Source organism: Orcinus orca, chromosome 17 (genome assembly GCF_937001465.1).
Source record: "Orcinus orca chromosome 17, mOrcOrc1.1, whole genome shotgun sequence".
Lineage (NCBI taxonomy): Eukaryota > Metazoa > Chordata > Mammalia > Artiodactyla > Delphinidae > Orcinus > Orcinus orca.
In genome coordinates, this window is record NC_064575.1 from 7,901,960 (window position 1) to 7,928,570 (window position 26,611).

Consider the following 26,611-nt stretch of genomic DNA (forward strand, 5'->3'; position numbering starts at 1 on the left):
CCTTGCAGCTGACATACTCCGGTGACATGAATGCCGGGATGTCACCTATTTCCTCCTTATGTGATTTTTGTCCTTTAGCTATGTAATTGGAATTTTGTAAAAAGAGCTGACCAACTGCAGTACATACAGTCCTGTGAACTCACTGGGAACTGGCCCCTGCATCCACGCCGTGGAGGGGCCCACACCTGCTCCTGGGACACTCCAGGAGATGCTCTCGCCCACGGAGAACACGAAGAGCATTTGTTCCCCGGGCCCACTTTGGAGGGACAGCCGAGGCTGGGCCTGAGCCAGCCAGGCTCCTGTTCCTGGGCACCGGGCTATTTTCACACAATAGGCGATTGAGCTTAATTGACAGGTGTGAAGTGCGTCCTTTCTCACCATCTCTGTTCACTTCTGCCTGTATGGGTGAGGCACACTCTCCTGGGAGCCCAGTTAGCATGTCATGGGGGGTGTGTGTGTGTGAGTGAGAGAGAGAGAGAGAGAGAGAGAGGGAGAGAAAAAGAGAAAGCAGAAGCAAAACTCAAACAGGGAAAGAGGTGGAGAGAGAGAAGCTCAGAGAGACAGAGAAATAGAAGGAAACAAGGAAAAAGAGAAGCAGAGAGCTGGAGGTAGAGAGCTGGGTGGCTAAGAGGGCTTGGGAGTGTGTGCAGGCGGCACCGCTGGGGGCCTTTTAGTTGGGTTAAGTGCGCACAAATGGAAACCAGGATGGTGTAGAGTGTCAGGCCCATCTGGAGGCGCATGTGTGAAGCCAGGGCAAAGTGAGCATCTGCGTGGCCATTAGTTTCTTCCTAATGGGCTGGATTCTCGCAGGGCGGTGGGCTGGGGGCACATTAGACCAGGAGACTGTCTCCCTGGCAGGAGGCTTCACTTCCAGCCCCGGTCGGCTCTCTCGTACACGCACGAGGCTGCGGAGATGCTAGAGTGCCCACCACGCCATTATACCGGGCTTACGATGTGAGGGCCTGTTCTGTGTGGAGGGAAGTCATTCTTTTGAAGGTGTAGAAGTGGTTCTAGCACACAGAGATCCTGGAAGCCAAGCGAAGCCGTTTGGAACCATCCATTGGCTTCAGAGCCCCACCGAGAGGGGCAGGGCGCCATTCCTCCTGTTCTTCATGTATTAACTAACTTAATCCTCACAGCACCCTTAAGGGGTGATACTTTCGCTGCCCCATTGTACAGATGGAGATAGAAGACACAGGGGAAATAACCAGCTTGCCCAATGCCACACTCCTGGGAAGTGGTGGAGCTGGACTTTGAACCCAGGATTTCTGGTTCCAGAATCAGTGCTTTTAACCACTGTCCTGCTAATCAGATTCAGCTTTCAAACTATGTTCAGTTCTTTCTTTTTTTTTTGTCGCCAGAGTCCTTTCCAGAGGAGAGAAGGGGCAGTAGAGTGTAGTGGGAGAACTGAGACATTTGTAGCTCTGAGTTTTCCTGACGACCTCTCTAAGCTTCAGGTGGGGCTAGTGACGACGTGCCTGGACTCTGGAGCCGGACCAGCCCCAGCTCTGCCACTTCCCAGCTGGGTGCCCTTGGCCTTTACTGAGCCAACATAGGCCACAGGCTCTTCCTCTGTAAAATGAGGACAAAAATAGGGCTGTCCTCATGGGGTTGTGAGGGTTCAACAAAGTCATGTATTTGACATGCCTGGCCTGAAGTAAGCTCTCAATAAGTATTACCCATTATTATTTTTCAAATGATGGTCCTTCCTATTTTGTATCCTTATTGCAGGGATAAAATGAGATAATAAATGTGAAAGTGCTTTGTACAATTTTCTGCAGTGTTGCAGAGTTAGATATTATTATTGTTGTTAAACACTGAGTGAGTATGAGGCCCATGGAAGGCATGTGGATGAATACTTCAACAGATAGTCAGCAAGACATGGAGACCACCATGGAGGGACTGGAGGGAGGGGCTGGGGGACGAGGGGCAGGCAAGTGACTGTGATACCAGATACAGTATGGGAAGTCCCACGAGAGAATTCCAGCACCGAACTCTGGGGTCCAGTAGGCAGAGGGATAGGAAAAAGCTTAATTAAAACACCAATTTTTGAAAAGGATGTGAAATCCGTTCATTCAATGCCTATGGAGTCTTTACCCCTTGCCACGTCATTGGGTGCTGGGGATACAGTGATGACTACGACATAGTCAAGGTATCCAGGAAATGATCCTTGGCATGAGTTTTCAACTAGAATTGGTTGGGAAGGGCATTTCCAGAGGAGGAAATAGGGTGAGCAGAGACAGAGAGGTAAAGAGATGGAAGCGAGCTTTGTGACGCTCCCAGGAGTCATCTGTGGCCGCCATGGATTTTGTAGAGTAATGCAGGTGAATCCAGAAAAGACGTTTGGGGCCGTATTTGGGCAGGTTTGAATTAATGACAGTGTGTAATTAATTTGAAAGGCAATGGAGGAGCCATCTAAGGGCAGCAATAGGATTGCAGCCGCATAAAGGCCACCCTCAAGTACAAATTCGCATCAGCACCCCTTATGTTTGCTAGTTTAGAGATTACATCCTAAATATAGACGATAGCATATCCCAGAAAAGACGAACCCAAAACTTTTTCAGGGCACGAACATGTATATTCAAAGTCCTTGAGGGTGATTCGAAGTCAACTTCAATAAACAAGCCATTCTTTTAACTTTTCACAGATTTACTGTGGTGCACACACACACACACACACACACACACACACACACTCACGCAGAGTAGTAGACTACACTGTAAAGTCGGCTCTGTATTTGGGTGTATTTACGTGTGTCATTTTCTCTTTCAACTCCAAAATTTAATGTGTCAGTATATAACATTCAAGAATAAACGTATATGGCAGGGTAATTGTTCAAGAATTAAAATATATGCCAACAGAACATCGGCAGGCTTCATTTCGTGACATTTGGGGCTCCTTTCTTTGCAGTGTTTCTTTGTGGTAAAAGAGGTAGATTAAAGATCATTGCAAATCAAAGCGATGCTTTCAACTTTTGAAATGAACGCTAGCTTGTCTTTTCCCAGTTTTCGCACATTTGCTTGGATGTCAACCGAGTTCTGAATTCTTTTAAGAGTAATGTTTTATACAAAATTAGGAACACCCGGGTGCCACAAAATTGCTTTGCCCCTCTCTCCTTCACCTCACACCCCCTCTGCCCTTTCCTTCACCCCCTCTAGAGCCTGGTTCTACCAGAAGATTTCACAGGAGCTTAAAGAGGTGGAATCAGAGCCTTAAAAACAAACCAGGAGCCGCCAAACAGAACCTGCAAGTAGAAGCCAACCCCCACCCCCACCCCCCACCCCCGCCATTGACCCTCCCATGCGATGTTCTGTGTTTGACTGCAATCCTGCTGACGGTCGGTCGGAGAAGTGTGTTTTCAGATGTTCCCCAGTGAGATGCCTGAAGTATCTCCTGGCGGGACCCAGGAGATACTTCAGGTGTGATTCTCCTAGGGTAAAAGATCTGTTGACTTGGGCAGGGTTAAAAGGCCTCCGTGAGAGAGCCTCCGGCAGTGTGGGAGGATGGAAACCCTACTCACTCCTTCAACTTCATTTATGGGTAGTCACACTGGTGCAGGGGTGCGTTTGATTCCGATTGGCTGCCAGCTGCCAGACACCATTCAGGTTTGCAGCCATCTCTGCTGGCAGTGGGTTACTAACCACAACTGTCACGGCCTTGGAAAGAAACAAAACCCCAGGGCAGGGCAGGGCCTTGGTTGGGTCTGTGTTTTGTTGTCTGTTATTTTTAATTCCAGATTAATAGCATAGATCAAGCCCACAGTTAAATCACACATCTGCCTGGGGGTTGGGTAGTGATTCGCAATATGTTTTTATTCATTTTTGCTTTAATTATGGCCCATACTTCTTTTGAATCTCTCCCAAGTAACAGGTGGTTTTCTGACCATAATAAATGCTAAGTGCTGCTGAGGATAAGGCAGTTAGGCATTGTTTGCCTAGCTGTGGTTACACCTAGGCCCCAGGCAGCCTCTGAATGAGCAGCCTGCAACAGATTGGAATTCCTAGGGGACTTCACTTAACCCTTAGTTCTCCCAAGCTTGTTTTCAATGCACTGTGGGGTGAGGGCTCCCCAGTACACCCAGCAGCTCTGCAGATGTACTTTTTGTATCCTGGGAGGTAGCGGGAGGGTTCAAGACAGGTCAAAAAGTTAATATGTCAATGTTCTGAAGGCTGATGGGAGTAAGAACTTGGTGTGATATTAAAGATGATTTGAATTTAGATTTTTTTTTTTTAGAATAAAAGCATTCTTTTATATATCTGCAATAGATGATAACAATTAAATAAGTCACACATGAATCATAGAAATTAGAGCAAGGGCAAAGACCTATTAGATCATCGAGCCAATTCCCCAGCTGACACAGAATTATTCCCCACGGTATTTTCAGGAGAACTTTGTACAGTCTCTTTTGAAAGAGTTGAGCAATTGGGGCCTTCAGTTATTTCCTTGGGGAGACACTTTCCCTTATAAAAGGCCGCAGTGTTTTTCTCCTTAGCCTGATTCAAGCTAAAAAAAAAAAAAAGTCTCTGTTACATGCAAAATCGTCTGCACAGTGAGACTGATCAGAGGTAGAAATTATGCCCAAGTCTTCCAGAAAACTGTGCATATACTTGGCATTCTTCTGTGTCCTCTCACTTCTGGGTTTTATGCTGGAATTTGCGCACCCCGTGGGGAGCAGCACAGAAATATCTTTGGAAGCCTCCATGTTTCCAGTATCACTGTCACAAACCCGTCAGAGGTGACGTGGAACCCCCTCCCTAGTCTGAAACAAGGGGAGAAGATGTTTTTGAATAAATCTGCTCAGACCGTCCATGTTTCCAGTGTAAAGAGTACTCCATCATCCAGGAAAGAGCCACTGCTCAGAATTCCTCTCTCTCTGGAACAAACTGGTGTTGTCTTCCAGGGCTGTTTGTACTGGAGAGGTACGATTGTGTGCACACGTGGCCTGGGGCTGCAGGGCAGGCACCCGGCACCAGATTCTCTGTGATCCCAGGCTGGGAGCCGCTGACCCAGCACCAGCAGAGCAGCACCCACGAAGCTGCCCACTGAGTGGCCGTGGTTTGTGTCCCAGGGCCCTTAGAGGGCAGCGTTTAGTCTAAGAGGTGAGATTTTGTGTTTGGAGAGTTATAAACACGAAAAGGGAGACATTGCATAGATTTCCAGAAGCTGGGAAGCTGCGATTTGAACGGCTCTCCTGTCCCCTTCCCCTTACCTTGCATTAGAGTTAGCCAACGGGCTAGGAAATGGGGAACAAAGGATCAAGCTTCCCGCCCTGAAAAACCTATGGACTGCCGACAGGTGACCCGGATTAATCTCCAAGCCCTGAGGAAAGGGTATGAAAGAGGCAGGGCAGGGGAGGCCATGGGCACAGGGAGGGCACCCGAGGAAGCCTGGAGGCAGGAAAGAGTTCCTGGGGAAGCTGAACTTACAGGACAGATGTGGGGAAAGTTGGGGGGCGGGGGGAGATGCAAACAGGCAGAGAAGAGCAGAGGCGCTGGGGGGTGGGGAGCGGGGCAGCCTGTTGTGGGGTGCCTGCTGCCACGCCAGCTTCACGTTTCTACCCGGGCCTGTGGTCCTCATTCTGCAGAGGAGGGCGCTATGGTCCAGAGAAGCCAGGTGCCTCTTCCAAGGTCACACAGCCCAGAGGCAGAGCTGGGATGCTCACCTGCTGACCCTGCGGGCTCAGGAAGGCAGGGCAGCTGGAGTACAGATTCGGGGTGGGCAGATTTGCAGCCTCCTGTGGGGAGCAGGTGGCCATAGGAGCTGCAGCCCTGGGAGCGCCAAAGGTGGCCAGGACCTTTTGGTGTCCGCCTGGAAGGGACAGAGGCAAGGAGAGAAGAAAGAGGTTCTTGCGGAGTTTGTCAGCTCCTGTTATTACTCAGAATGACTCACGTCGAGGCAGAACAAGTCCCTTCTGCAGACCGGCCACCCTGACCAGGGCTGAGTCAGCGGGGCTGGTGGCAGCCACACTGAGCCTGTGGCCGTGGCCAAAGCGAACGTGTAGCTTTGTGGCGGTGGCCTTCCGACAGGCATGTGATACATGGGGAAGCCGTGGGGAGCCATCCCGACTCAGATCTGGGGGGAGGAGGAGAAAAGACGAAGAAGCCGCAGCAGCAGCTGGAGAGGCGTAGGTGTGTAATCAAGTGCGGGGCTCCTTCTACTGGGGCGACCCTCCCGGCCTCTTCCTCGTGCTTCCTCTGCCCTTCCTCAGTCCGGGTGAGGGCGTGTTTGGGTCTGATTGTTGAGGTTGTGAGAAGCGAGTGTGGCATCTTAGCCCTTCTCCTCTCTCAGAGATTTGCCAGCTCACAAATATTATGGGTTCCAGGAGCTGCGAAGCTGGGTCTGCTGCTTGCTGTGTGCTTGATGTAACTCAGAGGGTACGACAAGGCAGAGGTTTGGGCTGTCTTTTGGTCCAGATGTGGTGTTCCATTAGGAAGAGCCAATAGTGGCCATATCTAAACTGTGGTATCCACTACAGTCTTCTTGTAATAAAGTTGCCATGTTGAACAACTGTGTCTACTTTGCATTGATTCTGAGCTCAAAGATGGAGCAAAGAGCCGTGATGATCATTGCTATAACATTATAAATTTAATATTAGCTTCTGAGACATTGATCAAGTGACGACTAGGATTGGAGCTGGGGGGAATTGCTTACTGAGAATAAGATAGACACATTAGATAATAAATTAGAAACCAGGACAAGCTCGGTTGTCCAACAGTAAGATTTTGGTTAAATAAATTACAGCATATCAATACAATAAAACATGACATTAAAAATGATTATATGTGGGCTTTCCTGGTGGTGCAGTGGTTGAGAGTCCGCCTGCCGATGCAGGGGACACGGGTTCGTGCCCCGGTCTGGGAGGATCCCATGTGCCGCGGAGCGGCTGGGTCCGTGAGCCATGGCTGCTGAGCCTGCGCATCCGGAGCCTGTGCTCCACAACAGGAGAGGCCGCAACAGTGAGAGGCCTGCATACCGCCAAAAAAAAAAAAAAGATTATATGTGTATGTAGGGTGTCATAAATATTCACACTCTATTAGAGGCCAAAGCAGATTATAAAACAGTATAATTGTGTTTTTGGTTAAAACATGCACGCCCAAGAAAAAATCTGGAAAAATATAACCTAGAATATTAATAGATAATTTCTGGGAGAGGGATTATGTGAAATTTTTTTCTAATTTGTTATGTTAATTTTTTCCTAAAATGGATATGGATTTCTTGAGTCACTAAAGAAAGTGGAAGATTGTAGACATCTTGTCATACAAAAGAGAAGGTATGGCAGAAGGAAACAGTACTGGGTCTAGAACAGGAAAGAACTGGTTTTGAATCCCAGCTTTGCTCCTACTGGCGAGGTGGCCTTGCCACTTGGGTCTTTTGTTTCTTAGTCTGACTGCTGTGGGCTCACAGCAATGCACAGTGACACAGGCTGTCATCAGGTGGGGCCCTGAAGGTCGACAGGTGCTGATGTGTGAACGGGGCTTGGTCCCCACAGCTTTGCAGGCTAAAAATCTTGATTCTGTTATCACGCAAGACTAGATCAGTGATTGACTTCCACTAACCAGCTTCATAAATGACTCATGTATATGTTAACTCCATTTTTATTTGACTTGATAGACGTAGAGTGAGCTGGCAAGAGGCAGGAGTCTTGAGTTCTCAATTTGATGTAGTTTTTCCATGCAGGCAACTTCCTAGGAAGCCAGACTATAATAAAAACCTTGCTGGGTGAGCACAGAGTCTTTTATTTGTTCAACAAACAATTTCTAATTACCTAAGATGCTCTAGGTTTTGGGCTAGATGCAGAGGCAGTAGTGACCAAATTGACAGTTTTTTAGTGGGTATAATATTAGAATATTAATAACTGTATAGGTTAGTGTTTAGGGGCTTTGGACTCAGATGGTCCAAGATTCCAACTCATCCACTTACTTACTACATAGCCTTGGGAAAGCCACTTCCCCTCTCTGCACTTCATATTTTTTCTACCACTAAAGTAGAAATAACACCCACCACACTCATAGTCTTGTTCTGAGTATTACGTTAATAATGTATATGAGGTGCGAAGCACAATGCCTGGCACATAGCCTTGCTTGACAAGTGGTGTTATAGCAGCTGTTGATACACAATTTTAGCTCAGTGCATCGTTTTGCAACAGGCCCTACCAGGTCTGCTAACCCAGGGCCTTTGTCAGGCTAACCTCACAAGTTAGTACTTGCCTGGGAACATCTGGCTTTCATTTTCTTGACTTTTTTCCTTTGAAACACCCACTGACCTTTCTGATTATTACATTTTTTCTTTAAATATGTTAATACTATCAATTAGGCCAGGGGTTGGCAAACACTTTCTGTAAAGAATCTGATGACAAATATTTTGGGCAAAAGGAAAAAGGAGCTAAAGCTACAGGAGGAGGTGAGGCACATGTATCAAGTGGGCGTGTGGGGGACCCTTGTTGCTACACAGGCATTATTTCCTCTGAAGTAACAGTCCCAGCCACTTTCCTTGCACTTTACTCAGCCCTTACGCTGTTATCTCTGTTGCAACCACTGAGCTCTGCCATGATGGGACAGAAGAAGCCGTAGACTAGATGTAAATGAACAAGCATGGCTGTGTGCCAATAAAATTGTATGGATACTGAAATTTGAGTTTCATCTAGTTTTCACTTGTCACGAAATGTTTTCCTTTCTTTCTTTCTTTTTTTCCTTCAATCATTAAAAAATGTAAAAATCAATCAGGAAGTAGGCTGGATTTGGTTAGGGTGCTGCCCTAACTTTTCATTTGAAGGGCTCTTACTCCTATCTTGAGAAGTAAATTTGGCTCCACAAAGCACTTGAGAGAAATGTATACTTTACTGAAGGTATTGTGGGAATACAGGAAGAAGAATTCACAATCCATCCCACACTGCAAAAACATAATAAAACATCTATTAGACATTCCTTCTAACTCCCACAAAGTATTGCTGTTTTTGCCAGCTTTCTTGTCTCCCTTTCTTCTCTTGCCTCAAAATCCTCTCTACTTTCCTCAACACCCCCATTTCTACTAAGATCAGGTCTCAGTGTTGGTGGTAGTTTCCAAGCACAACCTCTGGGGAAAAGGGAAATCAAGAAATGACATTTACTGAGCACTCCTGTGACAGGCACCGTGCACTGCAATTCAGCTCAGAATTTCTTGTTCTGTTCCAGAGCATCCTTTTAGGAACATTTTGTTCTTTTAGATGTTCATCCTTTAGAAGTTTCTTTGATAAGAATCTATTAATGGTAAAGTGTCTCAGATTTTGTTTTGCCAAAATGGTTTTATTTTCATATCATTTTTGAAAGATAATATTTCTGAGAACACAATTCTAGATTGACAGTTATTTTCTTTCAGCCTCTGGAGATGTGGTTCCACTGTCTTCTGGCTTCATTGTTTCTGCTGGAAGTTTGCTGTCAGACCACGGTCATTCTTTGTTAGGTGATCTGTTTTTCCTTTCTTGTTGTTTTCAAGATTTTCTCTTTGGTTTTGCTGTTTTACAGTTTCACAGGATGTGCCAAACGTGTGTGATAATTTAAAGAATTTTTACTCTCCCTGGGATATATTATGCTTCCTGTCTCTGCAGATCCATGTCTTTCATTAGTTCTGGCATTTTCTTAGCTATTAGTTCTTCAAACAGGGTCTCTCTCTCTCTTTCATTCTTTCTGTTCTCTTTTGTGTAACTCTGTTTGGCTGTATATTAAAACTTCTCATTTATTCCTCCCTTTCTCTTTCTGTTTCTTTTTTGTTTTTTTGTGCTGCATTCTGAATGATTCCTTCATATCTGTCTTCAGTTCACTAATCTTCTCTTCATCCATGTTTATTTTGTTGTTTCACCTATTCATTAGTGTATACAAACACACCCATACACATATATGTATGAATGTATCTATCTCATTATAATTATTATATGTAATATATGTATAGTTTTAATTATGTATAGTTCTATTTTTATTTCCATAAGTTCTATTTGGTTCTTTGTCAGATCTGTTTGGTCACTTTGGTGGTACCCTTTTCAAAACTTGTTCATTTTTCTATCTTTCATTTCTTTTAACATTTCATGTGTAGTTATTTTTATGTCCTATATCTGATAATTCTAATATTGAAGTTCTTGGGAGTTTAAATCATGCTTGTTATTTCTGTCGATTCTCACTTATGATGGTAGTTACCTTGTGGTTTGGTAAATTTTTTCTCTTTTCAAAAACTTATATGTAATCAAACTTAAACTGTGGGAATCCTCATGTGACTGAGTTAGGAAGGCTTTGCGTTGGAGAGGATTTGCATTTCTTTCTGCCAAGTGTTGTCAAACTGGGACCACTTTATTTTTTTGTTTGGGGTTTTCAAATTTAGGTGGGTAGCAAAAATTTGAATCTGAGGTTCATATGAAGCAGGTTCATAGTTACAAATCCCCAAGGGAGATCATCATTATTATTTTAAAATCTTTATTATTATCACTTTTATTAATAACATTGTTGTGGTGAAAACAGAAAGATTTACCTCTGACTTGTTTTGCCAGCAGGTGTGTTTTTCTAGCCCACCCTTTTCCTGGAGAGTAAGCCCCTTTGAAGGTTCAAGCTTCAATGACTCTTGGGTTCCTCTCCCAACTTTGTATAGGTCCAAAGACCCCATTTCCCTGAACAACCATTAAGGGCTTTCTTAAAGGATCAGAGTAAATATTTTAAAAGCTTGCAGGCCATATAGTCTCTGCTGCAACTACTCAGCTCTGCTGTTGTAGCACAGAAGCAGCCATGGGCGATACATAAATGAATGGGCATGGCCATCTGCCAGTAAAATTTATTTACAAAAACAGGTGGTTGGCCCATGTGCTATGGTTTGTTAATCCCTGCTGTAGAATCCTGGCATTGGCATTTATTTCCTGAGCAGCCCCGGCTCCTGAGTTTTCTTACTTTTTTGCTCATGGCTTATTTTGTTTTGTTTTATCTCACTTTATGTTTCTGGGCATTTCCCTTATTAATCAACTCATTTAATATTGCAGTCTCTGTGCTTCACAGTGAAAGAATATTTGAAGTGTCCAGTCTTCTGTATTTCTAACAGCAGAACTTAACAAGTTCTCTCTCTCTTTTAGCTTACATACCATTTCAATTAGGCAAAGCCTGGTAAATTAGCTAAAGGACAATCATCTATTTTTCCTTAAGCATCTCCCTCAGTCCTTTAGCATCTTGTTGTACCAATTTATAGCTCCTCTTCCATATGAGAGCTTTTCGTCACAGGTTAGCAAGATTTCAGAAGAGATATCCTAAGAGCCTGACCCCTCTTCTGTCGTGTCAGAGGATAGAGTAGAAGAAATTTGGGTGTTCAGTATGAATGTGGCCTTCTGAAATCTCTTTCAGCCTGTTTCCTGGGCTTCTCCTACACTTCTCTCACTGCTCTAGGGGCTAGGGTTTACAGGTAGAAAAGACAGAAAAAACTCCTGCTCTCTTGGGCCCGACATTTTAATGGGGAAGAAAAGAAAATAAGTCAGTGAATAAAACTAGAAAATATCAGGAAATGAGAGTGCTATGTTGAAAATAAAAGAAGTTGTTTTACTAGCGAGTGACTGGGAGGTTGTTTTTGTCTGTTTATTTTTTTGACGGTATGGTAGCAGAGGGATGCTCGGTGAGGAGGGCAACATTTGAAGCTGACTTAAATCAGATAAAGGACCGAGTTTTGTAAGGATCTGAGGTAGGGGAGGGAGCATTAAACACAGAGCAAGAGCCCGGGCAGAGACTGTAAAATAGGAACTTTCTGGTATTTTCGGCAGTCAGAGAGAGTGCTAGTGTGGCTGAGACAGAGTAATACAAGACTGAGACAAAAAAGTCTCCAAGAGAAAAATGAGAATCTGAGAAACAGTGGAACAAACCCAGGAGCATAATGAAAAAGAATCCCGGATGACAGCTGTGCGGCAGTCTTAGAAAGCAGTTGATCCAAATGAGTATAGGACAGCAGAGGGCCCAATAAAGAAGGCCTTTAATACGATAGGTACTTACATTACACACATTATGTGATTAAGAACCTGGAAGATTTTCCTGATAAGACGGGTGCCTGTGTCTTCCGTGAATCCAAAAAAAGAAAGATAATAGAAATTGTGAGAAAGATATGTATCATATATGTGTATATATATATATAATTTTCTTTATTCATCTATTGATAGACAAGTTGCTTCCATATCTTGGCTATTGTAAATAATCCTGCAATGAACATGGGGTGCAGATATCCTTTTGAATTAGTGTTTTCGTTTTCTTCAGGTAAACGCTCAGTAGTGAAATTGTTGGATCATAGAGTAGTTCTGTTTGAGGCACCTTTTTGAGGCACCTCCATACTGTTTTCCACAGTGTCTGCACCAATTTACATTCCCACCAACAGTGCACGGCAGTTCCCTTTCTCCACATCTGCCTTTGATCTTGACGTGGGGCACACTCTCCTCTGGGCAGTGTGAGCTGAGTGACAGACAGTCCAATGGCTGCACTGACTTTTCTACGAGCACCGTCACATCACTCGATGCTGCAGTGGGTGATATTTTTACAGTAACAGTAGTATAATTGATGTTGTTTTGAAATTTAGAGTTAACCTAAATTGACAAAGCAAGAAGGACCCAAACATAGTTAAAGACAGAAGGTAAATATAAACCTTGATGCTGTAGGAGGGTGCATGGCAGCTGACCAAAGCTGGGGTCATGATGGACTCTCCGTACGCTCATTTCCTGGTCTTAACATAGCACGTTTGAGGGGTGAGGGTGGAAGGAGAATTTAAATTTAAAATTATTTTGTGTGCTTTAAAACTTTAAAAACTGCCTGCCTGTATTATTTTTAGAACCTTATATTAGAAAGGGTTATCCTTCAGTTCTTTTATTCCACAATATTTATGGAACATTGCCTACATTTCAAATGCCACGTACTGTGGAACAAGTGGAGAACAAGACAATAAAATGTCCCTGCCCTCATGTAGCTTCTATTCCAGTGGGGGAGGATGGGCCTTTCTACAAGAACCCAAAAAAGCCAAGGTAAAGAAATGGGGTGTCAGTAACATCTCGGCCACGCTCGCCAGCTCCCCAGGTTCAGTTGCTGTGTGCGTATCGACGGCTCCTCGCTCTGTATCTTCAGACGAGATCTTGGTCCTGAGCTTGCAATCTGTGTGTCTACATGCCTAGTGAGCACCTCTAAACCTGATCTTCCTCCACAACCTGCAGCTCCATCAGAAGACATCCTCCCCCCTTCCTCCATCCTTCCCTGGCACGCACACACCTCCCCGTGGCCGGTCAGTTACCAAGCTCTGCTGATTCTGCTTCCTGTGCAGAAGTCACCTCCCTTCTACGCCCACGGCTCCCTCTCAGACCTGGCCATCATTTCTCACTTGGATTATCCCAACACGCCCTTCACTGCTGTCCAATCCATATTCCACGCTGCGGCCAGGGCAGCATTTCAAACAAACAGATCTGATCATCTCATTAATCTGCCTATAGTCTTTCAATGACTTCCCATGGCCCTTAGGAAAAAGTTCAGATTCTTTAGTATGGCTTGCAAAGTCCCTCTCTCTCTTTCACGTATGTGCGCATGTGTGCGCGCGCGCGCACACACACACACACACACACACACGGGCCTATACATTTGCTGCTTTTTCTTTCCAGAATGTTCTCTCCATCACCTAGCTCTCTTCTCCCAGGGTCTTCCCACCCTTCCTGTGAGCCCAGCTGCTTGTGCTGCTGGCAGGGCACCAACCTCACGCTTGGCTCTGAGGCTCTTCCTGTCCTGGTGTCCCAGTGACTGTCTGGCGTAGAGCGATTATGCAGTGCAGGCTCTGGGGTCCCACCCCTTGGTTCAAATCCTGATTCTACCACTTCCTTGGGCAAGTTACTTAACTTCTCTTAAGCTGTGTGAGCATCTGCAAGATGGGCATCACAGTGAATTTACCTCCCAGGTTGTTGTAAGATGTGTGACCGGTCCCACAGTGCATCTTGGCTGCCACCGTGAATTTTATTGGGACTCACAGGTCTGGCCCCAGCTCAGTGAGGCTCTCAGGGAGGTCTTCCGTGACGTGCCCTCTGTTTTCCTGCACCCCACATTTCCCCTCCCTGCACGCATTCCTCTTTATTGCCATCACTCGTGGATACCGCTAGTGTAATAGCAGGAATTGTCTGCCGGCGTGGGAGCTTCGTCCGTGTGGAGACCAAACCTTTGGTCCTACAACACTCCCAGGGTTCAGTGGAGAGCTCGGTACACGGTCGGGCTCCGTAAAAAAGGAATAAATGCAGAACTGGGGTAGATGCGGAATTTAGTGCATCTGACTTGACCTTGGAAAGAACTTTCTGACCTTGAGAGTCAAGGGGCCCTGAAACACCTAAGCAGCAGAGCTCCACGTCTGGAAGTGCATTCTGTCCTTCCATAGAAGAGCTTAAAAATGTATTTCTTTATTGGCTTTTACAAAAATACTTGTTTTCCAGCCACGTTTCTAACTTTGAGATGATTAGGAGGTGCCCAAATGCTGGGGCCACCTCTCCTGGCCGAGGGCAGAGAGGTTTAGAGCTGGGCTTGCAGAGACCACGCCCCCTCAGACCCCTGTGCCTCTTTGCCTTGGGTGTCCTCTTTTAAGAGGCAGTATTATTCATCCAGCGCCCCCACCATGCACACGTGTCGCAGGACCAGCCAGCGCTCCTCCCTCGAGGATGCTGCTCTGCCCTGAGGCTGGGGGACCGGTGTTCAAGGCGGGTGTGACACAAGCTCAGGCAGCGATTTGGCTCCTTTAAGAGCTCTGACAAGCTCCATGAGTCCGGCAGCTCCCACCGCTTGGCAGGGCAGCCAGCAGCAGAGCCAGCTGTCGTGGGCCCCGCGGGGACCTCGCTGTGTTTACGTGAATGGTCACGTGGTAACCTCTCCCAGCTCGCGGGCGGCTGCCTAGTTACCTCATCTGCAGCCCAGTGACCTCATGCACATAAAATGTGGCCAATGCGAGACAAGAGCAGGACGGCCCAGCCTCTCCCTCGGAGCCCAGGAGAAGCTCAGGAAATCAGCTGGAGAGCTGTCCACTCAGTAATCCCTCCCAACCAGGAGCCGATTCCTAAGTCAAGTGGACGTGGCTTCCAGCGGGTAGGGCTGGGAGGTGCCTGTGCAGAAATGTCCACGCCCACCCTGGGAGCTGCTCCCCTCAGGGGATTTGCATCTCCCCTCCTCCACCCCAGGAAGGACCCTGACCTCAGGCCAGGCAGAGCCACCACCACTCCGCCTCCTCGCAGACCCCAGCCCTGAAGCGCCTTGAAGAAGTTGAGGCACAAACAGGATGAGAAATACACCACAAAAGCAGAGAAGGGCCGAGTTCTCTTGACTTACGGGTGGAAGCATCACTAGATAATGTGGTTTTTTTTTTTATTGTTTATCGCTTTCTTTGAATTATATTTGCTCTCCCCCTCCAAAAAATATTGCATGTGATGACTAAGAATATAAAATAAATTACCTTTGCCATAGGCTGCTGGGTTTATTAGCCCCTTTCAAGCTCTTCACAATGTAAAGGACAGGCTGACCTAGAGTGAGCTTCCTCCAGTCACCTCCCTCTCCTGCTAGCTCGGTAACAGGAGCTCTGCTATTTGTGCATTTCACAGCTTAACCCTTTGGGTTACCCAGAGCTCTGCATCCTTTCTGGGCTTGCTTTTGGGAGAGCGTCCGGCTTTGGGTTGGCACTCTAAATTTTAAGGCAGCTGATTTATGTTATCCATATCATGTGTATATTAAAAAAATAAAATAAAACAGATTAAAAAACAAGCCTAGGAAGTAAAAATGGAAGAAACAACACAAAAGTTCAATAGCTTCAGAGGTCAAGAATTTGTTTGGATGAGGTCTGCACAATGAAGGTCTTGCCAAGGGGAGCGGTTTACTCATTTTAAAGAGTAAATGTCAATAAACATACAGAGCCATTGCCCCCACCCCATTACATGGAGATCAGCTAGCCATATAGGAGCCATTGCACGTTTTCTTTAAATGCCTGAGCAAACCAGTTATTAAAGGTGAGATCTAAGTCTTCTGGGGTGGAGCAAACCCTTGGCTGTAATGATCAAAGGAGCAGAGGTCATAGTTTTGATGGGGTGTTTGCTATTTACTTGCAGTCAGGCACTTGACGTATTCTTCCTTATTAGCAAGCTTGGAGCCGCCCTGGAGAGTGTGCAAATCATTCCCCCCAAATCTGGATTCCACAACACTCCCCCTCCACACAGATGAATGCCCCAGCAAGCAAACTGCACCCTTTCCCACCCCCAGCCTGTCCAGAGTCACCGAGGCTGCTGGCAAATGGGTTTTCAGAGCAAGGTAAGCACCACGGAGAACCGGAGGCTGTATATTTAAACAGTTACGGCCCGTGTGTGTCTCTGCGTCTTCTGCCCGGTCTCAGCAAGATGGTGTCCTGTGTGCATTTTACATATCAATGGCAGAGGAGCCTGTCTCCAGATGGCTGTACCTATTTCAAAGCCACCTTTTTATGCAGAGGGAAGACTGTGTGACCTCCCTCCAAGTAAATGTGTTTTGTAAGCCCTGGGAATGACTGCTTTAAAAAATGGTCCTGGGCTATATTTCACGTCCAGTCCAACGTGTGGTGTGTGCACAGCTGTTCCGGACTGGCATGTGAGAGCATATTAAAAGAAAGATTACCATTTCCCATTTTTCCCCCTTCTGAAGGCTCGATATGCATATATGAAACTTGTGGAAAAAAAAAAAAATAGGCATAATGAAACAAGGAAGCTGGGTCTCCAGGCACTCGGCGGGGCACATCTGGAGTTTGTAGCATTCTAGAGATAGTTGCTTATTCCCAGGAGCCGCCACCGGGGTGGGAATGGGAGCCCGGTCTCCATGGTAGCCTCCCTATCGCTCCGCGCCAGGTGTGAGCGTGTGTTATTTCTTGGAAAGGCTGTCCTCTGAGGGAGTGGGGAGGGGAGAGGACCAGAGAGGAGAGGAAGGAGAAAACAGAAGGGAGGTAATTAGGCGCCCCCTTGCCCAGCGGAGCGAGCTCAGAAGCGGGTATTGGGAGGGCGCTGGCGGAGTCAGATGGTGCGCAGCGCCTTCTCCGCGCCCGCCAGCTCCTGGCTTGTTTCTATGGGGATGAGACCAGGGAGGAGAGGCCCTGGGGTCAGCAGAGACGCACAGATAACAACGCCAAGCAGGAGGGGCTGGGAAGGCCCTGGCTACTTGCCTCCTAGGCAGTGTGATATTGGTCTTGAACTGACACCCTGAATTCTTGCTGGTATTTTTCCCAGTTAAGAAATCCGAAGTGTTTCAAACCTCGTTGGCTGTTATGCAGGAAAGGGCTTCCTGGGGTAGCATTTTTACTGGGCAGGAGAAAGTGGGGAGTTAGGAGCTGTAGGGACCTGCGTTACAATAAGAGACCAATCAGGACCGAGTCTGGGACATTTTCCCAGGAAGAGAGTTCGTTATAGTTTCATGGCTTCATGAGATTCATGTTTTTTGTTTTTGTTTTTGTTTTTTTTGAGCTGCAGGACTGTGATGTTTGCAAATGCCCCGTGTAAAACAATGCTCCCCAGGGGAGAGCCAGGGACAGGAAGTGTGAGGTCCAGCTCGAGGCCACCCTAAAACAGGCTGTAAGCAGCAGCTGCTTCTGTTGTGCATGCCAAGTGCTGCCTGTTAGTTGAGGTCTCCTAACTCCCCGTTTCTTTCTCTTAAACCAGATGTGACCAACAGGAGCTTTGTCAGTTCCTAGGTGGATCCCAGATGGTGGGAATCAGGGGAAGGAAGCTGAGGGGCACGCGCAGGGGTGCGGGGGCCCAGGCGGGAGAGGGCTGTCTGCCCTTTCTTGGGTGCTTGGTCTTTCTCCGTCTCCACATCTGATCTGCTGTCCTGCCGCCCAGCTCTCTGGATGCAGCAGCTGAGGCCAAGTGGGGAAGTGACGCCTGGCGTGTCTGATCTTCAAGCTCAAGTGCGGGCACGTGGGGGGCGCAGGGCACACTTGTGGAGGGTAGATGACGGCTGAAGAGGTCTCGGAGGGGCCGCGATTAGGGAGCCCCAGGTGGAAGGCAGGACGAGGGTAAACAAAAGGACTCCATGCCGCTGGGACCCTGCAGACCGTGGGAGATGAAACACAAGGGCGCGGGTGGGAAAAGACAGAGTCCATTTCGCTCAGCCACACCTGGCACAGGGGTTCATCAGTCCCCAGGCTGGTAGGGAGGAGCCGTCAACTTCAGAGCCCTAGTCCTTCTAGTTAATTGTGTGTGTGTGTGTGTTTACCCTTTAAGAAACTGTGGGTTACAGAACCTTTTAAGCTACGAATCAAAAGCACTGTCTGCAATAAGTTGACCCCTAAGGAGCACAGGTGAGTCAGCAGCACGGAATGGGGAGATCAGGGAAGGAGAGGTCTCCCAGAGCTCATCCTCGGCCCTACATTAAAGCCCTGTGGCCCGGGAAAAGACCCACCAGAGCAGCCTCCGTCTTTCTGTCCTCTCCTTTTTGTGGAGATGCTGAGAGTCACTGTGAGACATCTCCTGAGGTGCTCAGCTGTCCCACTGTGTCTGACAGCTCTTTCTGTGTTACACAGCAGTGAGTTCTCATCTACAACTGGTAGAAGTGAGGTGGGTGTAGCCATTCTGGACAGCAATTAAAAAATTGTATATTATATATTTTATATGCCATGCCATGGCCATCCCAACGTACGCCAGAGAAACTGTTGCGTACATCCATATGGAAACGCACAGGGGTGAGGGTACTCCTCATAGCATTACTTCGGGTCCCAGGGAGCTGGAGGTGACATAAGTCTCCATAAGTTGGGGAATGTTTAGGTGAGATGTAGCAGAAGTGGTAAGCACCGTGCAGCAATGAAGCAACAGATAAACATAGTTCCTTAGAAAGAGTGTTGAATGGGAAAGGAAGATGTAGAACGGGATCTTTAGCAAGATATCATTTTAATAGAGTTAGGAAAAGCATACACACACTAACAACACTCTATCTTTAAGATACGTATGTTTCCAAGGGCAAATTCCTAACAATTTAGATGGGTGTCTATCGGGTGGGGAGAGAGGAAGGAAGCAGGTCATGGGGTCAAGGATACAGGGAAAAAATCGAAATAAAATTAAAGAAGGGAGGGGGTTTTATATTGACTAATTATAATAATGTGCCATGAAATGAAGAAACAATGAACTGAACCCTGTACCTGGTTCCTATGCATACAAATTCTCTCCCTCTCATCCATCCACCTACCTATCTAATACCATCGTTTCTGTGATAAGAGCTACTATAGAAATGCATGAATGCATATATAATATCCTCAACAATCAATCATCAAACACTCTTTAAACCGATACTATATGCTGAGTACCGAGGGGCCTGCGGCAGTATATGGGATTGTCCTTGTTCTTTTCATGCAGCTTGGAATTAACAGTGTACAATTCAAAACAGTTTATAATTAAGGCCCAAACTCTGAGACATACCACATGAGTTGCATGAGATTGGAAAAAAAAACAGAAAAAGATTGTTGGTGAGGACAGTAGGAGTCAGGAAAAATTAATGTGGAAAGAAGCTCCGTCCTGGGCCATGAAGGATGGTGGGCTTGGCTTGGAGGAGGGGAGGTGGTCTTGGCGCTGCCCTTGGAGCTGCCAGGCCTCGCAGATGGGCAGGTTTGAGATGTGGAGAAAGTGCATGCCTCCCCTGTGGCCTGGGCGGCACTCACCCCCTGAAAACTCTGCTGTTCTGTGTAACCTCTTAGGAGCCTGCCCTGGGCGTGGGCACTTGAGTAGGAGTGCGATTTGGGATTTGGCCAGGAGGATACATCTGCCACCTCTGAGCTCCCTTTCACTTTATTTTCCTCCTATACTAGGGGCTGCCTCCCCTGCTTTCTCCTTCCATAAAGTAATGAGAAAGGGGCACATTTTAAAGTGACAGTCCTACACTGGCAGCATCACATAGAAAATTCTCACTCCGCACACCTTCCCAAGATCATTTTTCAAGATCTTTTTAAAAATCAGAATCATATATGCATGAGTTGAAAGAGTCAGCCAGTCCCCTGAGGTTTGTTAGAAAAAACACAAAACACAAGACCCCAGGAGTCCCAAGCCCCTTCCCGCTCCATTTCTCGTTACTCAGGGGCAGTTACTTGGAGCTAGGGTGAGAGAGTCCTTCTGTATCTATTTCTGTGTTTCTATTCAGTAGGATTATGTTGCTTCTTCTTAATTTTTCAGTTTTAGGCATTTGAGATTTAGCTTTCTTTCCTCTTCCTCCTTTGACACGATGAACATTTCCCATCCCCACCTTCCCAGTGGAGTTCATATTATGATTCTGATTAAATGAATGTTCAGAGTATGTTACTCAAAGCTGAGCCATGTCGTAACTACAGTGATTTTTCCTTTTCCACGTAACTTTTTGATCACTCTGGATCTTAACTGTCCAATACGATAGCAACTAGCCACATGGAACTTTTGAGTGCTTGAAATGTGGCTACTGTGACCAAGGAATTAATTTTTAATATTATTAAAATGTTATAATAGTAATAATAATTATTATTTAATTATTAATTCGTTTACATCTAAATTGAAAACGGATGGCTTTTGGATAAAAATTAAGTATGTATGGAGCACTTTGGGTATGTGAATCACTTTTTCAACTGCAGATTTAATGAAAACTAAATACAAGTATTTAGTACAAAATACTTTGTACTAAAGTACATACATACTAAAGTACATACATACAAATACTTTGTACTAAAATACTTTGTACTAAGTACAAAATCAAGTATTTTTGAGAAATTTCAGTGTGCAAACTGAGATGAGCTATAAATGCAAAATACATACTGGACCTCAAAGATTTAATATGAAAAAGAATATAAAAATCTCAATAGAGAAAGACAAATACCGTATGCTAACACATATATATGGAATTTAAGAAAAAAAAAATGTCATGAAGAACCTAGGGGTAACACAGGAATAAAGACACAGACCTACTGGAGAACGGACTTGAGGATATGGGGAGAGGGAAGGGTGAGCTGTGACAAAGCAAGAGAGAGGTGTGGACATATATACACTACCAAACGTAAGGTAGATAGCTAGTGGGAAGCAGCCGCATAGCACAGGGAGATCAGCTCGGTGCTTTGTGACCGCCTGGAGGGGTGGGATAGGGAGGGTGGGAGGGAGGGAGACGCAACAGGGAAGAGATATGGGAATATATGTATATGTATAACTGATTCACTTTGTTATAAAGCAGAAACTAACACACCATTGTAAAGCAATTATACCCTAATAAAGATGTTAAAAAAAACCTCAATAATTTTATATTGATTTTATGTTGAAATAAGGTTTTGGATAAATTGGATTAAATAAAATATATTATTGAAATTAATTTCAGCTCTTTCTTTTTTTAATATGATTTTGCTAAAAAATGTAAAATTACATATGGGACTCTTGAGGGTGCTGCTCTGAATTGTAATTGTTTTGTTTGTTTATTTATTTGGTTTTCCATGCATTTGTCAATCCCTGATTCTATGCCAATGTTTTAGATGTCTCTTGAGATAAGCATTCACAAAGGACATCCTGTGTCTTACTCTTCTGGGGGAGTCTGTCCGGGAGTCCTCTGACGAGCTCTTGTGGCGAGTGGCTACTGTCATTCGGAGGTCCCCCTTCACTAACGGCCTGGGAAGTCCCTTTATTGTTCTACTGTGTTGAAGCCGAGCCCTGCAACTCATATCTTCTTCCTCCTTGGTTCATTCCTTTGTTTTATGGAACACACTCTCCCACAGTTTCCTAAGAAAAACTGTAGGAGGAGGTTAATTTTTCATATGTCTGAAAATGTCTTCCTTCTACACACACCTTTGACTCATAGTTTGTCTGGGTAGATGAGTCCAGTATGGAGATCATTTTAGAAGGCATTGCACCGTTGTCTTTTAGCTCTCTGTGTTGCTTTTGAGAAATTCTATGTCATTCAATTTCTTATCATTTGTGCGTGACATTTCTCTCAATCTCTCTTTCAATCCTTTCTCTCTCTCCTTGCAGAATCTTCTTTTTCTCACTCCTGCTGTGATGTCTCATGGTAACGTGACTTGGTGGGGGTCATGCCCTTCAATATGGGGAAATTCTCTTGAGTTACTTCATGGGTGATTTCCTCCTCTCCATTTTCTCTGTTCTTTCTCTCCGGAACTCTTTGTTATTTGGATAAACAGACGATTGTGGGTCTGTCTGAGTCCTCTAATGTTCATGTCTTTTTATTTTCCAAAACCCACCTGTTTCTGTAAGGCACTGCGGGCTGCTCTTGGCTGTCTCTGCCTGTTATCTGTTGCCGTTTCACTACTACCTCAAAACTTTGTGGCTTGGAATAACCATTTTATTTTGCTCGCGGTACTTAGGGTGAGGAGTAGCTCGGCTTTGGTAGCTGGGCTGGGTGGTGTGTCTCTGGTCACGCGGCCTCGGCTGGCGCAGCTTGGATGGAGGGTCCACTTACACGCTGGCTTCTACTCCTGTGGCATGGCGGCCCTGCCCCGCCACCATGGCATCTCACTCTCCAGGGCCTTTCTGTGGCTCGGGCTTTTCACAGTGTGGTGGTCTCAGGGCGGTCGTACCTTTTACGTGACTGATGACTTCCAACTGGCAAGAAGCAAAAGCTGCTAGGCCAGTGGGGAGCTGTGCCCAGCGCTGGCACAGCATCGCTTCCTGCACATTCTACCGCTCGGAAGTTTTAGTCTGTCTGCCACCCATGACCGCTTCAAGGATGTGAAGAAAGAGACTCCTCCTCCTGGAAGAAGAAGTCCACATTGCAAATGAATATGGGAGTTGGGAGATTTGCCATCTTTGGAAAATTCACAACTACCCAGCTTGAAGCTGATTAAAAAAGAAAAATTTGGGACTTCCCTGGTGGCGCAGTGGTTAAGAATCCGCCTGACAATGCAGGGGACATGGGTTCAATCCCTGGTCCAGGAAGATCCCACATGCCACGGAGCAACGAAGCCTGTGTGCCGCAACTACTGAGCATGCGTGCCACAACTACTGAGGCTGTGTACCACAACTACTGAAGCCCGTGCACCTAGAGCCCGTGCTGCACAACAAGAGAGGCCACCGCAATGAAAAGCCTGCACACCGCAACGAACTGTAGCCCCCGCTGGCCGCAGCTAGAGAAAGCCCGCACGCAGCAATGAAGATCCAACACAGCCAAAAATAAATAAATAATTTTTTAAGAAAGAAAAATTCTAGTGAGCATGATTTTCACTGATAGGAATATTTATCAATTGTTTCCTCTTTATAGCTATTCTCCATAATGTCCTTCCAACATTGTTGAAAATATAAATGAAAGATTGTGTTAAACTTATCCCCTGCTTTGGAATAAGTTTATTTCATAGGTAAACATTTGCTCTGAGTCTTCAAAAATGTCTTCTTTCTCTTTTCATATGCTCCGTGATTTTTATTGTATTCTATTTTTTTGATTTGTTTTTCCCTTTGGAAGGAGATCTATATTTATTCATTTTGGAGATTTGAAATGGTTTTGTCAGCAATTGTACTGGTTCTTTTTCTCTTAGTCCCAAAGGGGGAATTTTAAATTTATTTGGTAGTTTTATTTTCCTTGCTTGGGGAATCTATTCAGCTGGGAAAAGTTGGTAGCAAACTACTGAGAAGGCATCTTTGCCTCAGGAAGTCACTGCTTTTTCAAACAGCTTCTTTGAAGCTTCTTGTGTTGGAGGTGTGGATGAGGGTCCCTCCTTCCCCAGGTGCCTCCTGGGCGGCCAGCAGTTCCGTGTCAGGCACTGGTGTTGTTGCCAAACTGCTCTCATTTGCTACCCACCAACTGTCCCACAGTCCCATCTGCTTCCAGATCAAGTTTGAGAATTTCCCAGATCTTTGAGGGGGAATTTTATCCACTTGCTTCCCACCTGGCTTTTCTTTGTCAGTGTTGAATAGTGCTTGTCAGTATTTGGTGCGACATTTTCACCTGCACCAAATCATGCCAACTTCTTCAAAGTTTCTAGCCCCTTGATACCATTCTTCTTCTTCTTTTTTTAAAATTAATTAGTTAATTTTATTTATTTATTTTTGGCTGCATTGGATCTTCGTTTCTGTGCATGAGTTTTCTCTAGTTGCAGCGAGCGGGAGCTGCTCTTCGTTGCAGTGCCCGGGCTTCTCATTGCAGTGGCTTCTCTTGTTGTGGAGCATGGGCTCTAGGTGCGCGGGCTTCAGTAGTTGTGGCACGCAGGCTCAGTAGTTGTGGCGCACGGACTTAGTTGCTCCGCGGCATGTGGGATCTTCCCGGACCAGGGCTCAAACCCGTGTCCCTGCACTGGCAGGCGGACTCCTAACCACTGCCCCACCTGGGAAGCCCCATTCTTCTTTATTTTACATTAATGTCTTACACTTTTCTCCCTGCTTAGCATAATTCTGTGATCTTTTAGTGAGATTTAGGAACGGAGGGGGCATTAAGCATGTCGGCTCAAATTGCCATCTGCAAGTCTTATTGGTCAGTTTGTTCTTGGTTTTCATCAACCAGGTTTGCAGAGGTGCGCTCCAAAGATTGGATTATGCTTGAAAGAGTGAATATTTTCTTTTCTAGGGTTAAGAAGAGATCTTGTCTGTCTCTTGATACATTGAGATGTTATTCTCAACCCTGCACTTTAAGATCACCTGGCAGGGGTGGGGAGGGCTTTGACAAAATGCTGGTGTCCAGGCCACACCTCCAGAAGTTATGATTTGATTGGCCTGGGATGGGGTCAGTCATCAGCTTTCATAAAAGCTCCCTGGGTAGTTTTGGTACTGAGAGTGCTGAGAGCAATCGCTCTTAAAATAATGGGTGGGTGCATGTCCTAGGTCTGTGAGTGCCTTTGGAATAAGGAAAAAGGAGGAAAAGGAAATAGAAATAGAAAAGGAAATAGCAGAAAGGAAGACACGATAGAGCTGAGGAAAAACAGTGGGATTTAGTGCTGATTGCCAGCTCCACAACTGAATGTCTGTGTAACCTCACGTTACCTCTTTGGGGCCTCATTTCATTCTTTATAATAAAGAGCAGTAATGACACCTACCTTGTGGCATTGATGCAATTGCATGTCTGTGAAAGCAAATGTTTGTTATTATTATTTTTTTTTAAAAGGAAAGAAAGAGAGAAAATGTCATGTTAGAAAAGGGAGAGAAATGACACGAAAGAAAGTAAAAATCATAAAATTGAGAATAATGATACGCCTTTTGTTGGCTACCTGACCTTGGCATGAATTTAATCAGTTATTTTTTCATGGTGAGAAACTGCAGGGGACAATCCAGGAAGGGGGTCCAAAGGGGCCTTAATCTGGGCCTCAGATCTTTGCGTGCTTCCTTAGCTCTAGGGGCAGTGACAATTCCAGTGATCAGCTCACAGATTTCACTCTCATTAAATGTAATTCATAGTTCCTGCCTATCCTCATATTTCCTGTGATTCATATTTCCTGCAGTGTAAACTCAGGATTGGTGAGCAGGTGGTACAAGTCCTGAAAAAAATCTTGCAATCTTTTTTATAAAGTTTGTACAAAGACCTCATGTTTTACTAAAGGCAAAAGAGATTCCTAGCAGGAAGCATCCATTAACCTCTGTACTTTGCCTTCTTAGGTTGAGTCCATAAATAACACATTCATAGATTTAACTAATATGTGCTCAGTACTATTAGACTTTGTGAGAAAACAAGGATCCTGCTTCTTCTTTCCCTTCCTCTTTGTAGTGAGTTGAACTATGCACCCCTAAAATATATATCCAAATCCTAACCCTAGTGGGGTATTTTCTCTGACACCAACAAATTCTCTAATTCTAAACACCAAAACTGGGTGTTCAACAATTCAGTTCAGTTCTGACACTAATTGCCCAGCATTAGTACAGACCCCACAGATTAAGGGCCTGGAGCCACCAGAAGCTAGAAAGGGTAAGGAGGGATTTGGAGGATTTGGAGGGAGCACAGTTCTAATGACACCTTGACTTTGGACTTCTGGTCTCCAGAACTGTGAGAGAACAAATGTTTTTGTTTTGAGCCACCAAGTTTGTGGTAATTTGTTATAGCAGCCCGAGGAAAGGAATACACCCTTTATTATACCCCTCTCCTTCTTCTCCTTCTTCAGCTTAATCATAATGTTTAAGAAATTATTCTTGTTCTCAAAAGAGATCTAATTATGCTGAAGTAAAGGACACCTATCCCAGTGGAAGTTAAATGGTATGCAAGTTAAGTGACCAATAGGACCACAAGATGGGGATGCCACAAGACACCAGGTGACCAAGAGCTAAGAGTGCATACAATAAGTACAGGGAGGTCAGGGACTTTTTTGGGCTCAGAGTCGATGTTTCTCTTGATTAAACTTTCCTTGATCCTGAGAACAAGCTTTCTTCATGCTCTGGAAGATGTACCTCATTTAGCAACATCACTTTGGTCTCTCAATTCTGACCCTCCTGCTAGACTCTTCTAGGTCTAAGTTTTTTTTCAGATCATGTTTCCAGTGTGTTTTATATGTGCCTGCCTCCTAAAGTGAGTTTTAGAATGTATGTGACTTAAAGATGGCAGATAAAAATCACTGGGTTGTTTAATCTCTTCTGAGAGACCATGAGAAAGTTAAGACCCACATTTATGACATGTTTTTTCATGTTTGGAAAAAACGTGTACTTTGAATTTTAAATTAATAATTATTTTCTCTTTTTTCTAAATAAGAATCAGTCAAT

The 26,611-nt window shown here is 45.3% G+C and overlaps 1 long non-coding RNA gene across 1 annotated transcript in view; it reads left to right on the forward strand.

Moving 5' to 3' along the window:
* LOC117203316 (uncharacterized) overlaps positions 1-26,611 on the forward strand; it is an 83,887-nt gene that overhangs the window by 9,904 nt on the left and 47,372 nt on the right. The gene's annotated exons all lie outside the window — the stretch shown is intronic.